Here is a 910-nt window from a genome sequence, read left to right on the forward strand (position 1 = left end):
CTCAGTGCTGACGTCCACCGCCTCTCTCCTGCGCCCAGCCAACACCCGAATGTTCCGGATTCCTCGCCAAGACGCCCGCGGTGCCCAGAGATTCCCACTGCGGTCACGCTCAGCCTCACTCTCAAGCCCCCGTGGATTCTAACCCTCTGTAATAAGTGGCCGAACGTTACATCCCTTCCATCTGCCCGGCGATCGGCTCTGTTTGTGCTCCCCCCCCCCCAACAAACACGCACACACACTTTCAACGTGCAGGACTCGTCCGAAACGATTTGCCACATCTGGTCATTTATTCCGAATGGTCGGGCTTTCTGTCTTTTTTCCTCCCCCCCCCCCCCACCCCCCCACCACCCCACCAAGTGTTCACTATTCGTAGGTTTGGGGTAAAGCGGACGGGAACGAGGTGGGAGATTGACAGAAAAGTCACCGGATTTCCAGTCAACGCTGTCGTCGTGACAGATCCCAGTCGTCGAGTCTCCACGCTCCCCCCCCCCACCGCCCGGCGCTGAGCCCAGTCCCACCCTGGGGTTACACAGTGGGGGGGGGGAGAGGGTACACAGCACGGGGGGACCCTCTGGGCTGCTGCTCCACAGTCTCTCTCTCTCTATCGAGTCCCTTCATATCGTTGAGTTTGTCACGGTCTCCATCTCTCCGCGGTCCCTCTCGCTCTCTTTTTCTCTCTCTTTCTCTCTCCACGCGGCTCCTTCTCTCTCTCCGTGATCTCTCTCTCTCTCTCTCGTGGTCTTTCTCTCCATCTCTCCGCAGTTTGTGTGTGTGTGTGTCTCTCTCTCTCTCTTCCATCTCTCCCATGGTCTCTCTCTCCGTCTCTCTCCATCTCTCCGCAGTCTCTCTCTCTCTCCACGGTCTCCCATCTTCTCTCTCCATCTCTCTGCAGTCTCTCTCTCTCTCTCTC

The sequence above is a fragment of the Chiloscyllium plagiosum genome, unplaced genomic scaffold (genome assembly GCF_004010195.1).
Source record: "Chiloscyllium plagiosum isolate BGI_BamShark_2017 unplaced genomic scaffold, ASM401019v2 scaf_22094, whole genome shotgun sequence".
Lineage (NCBI taxonomy): Eukaryota > Metazoa > Chordata > Chondrichthyes > Orectolobiformes > Hemiscylliidae > Chiloscyllium > Chiloscyllium plagiosum.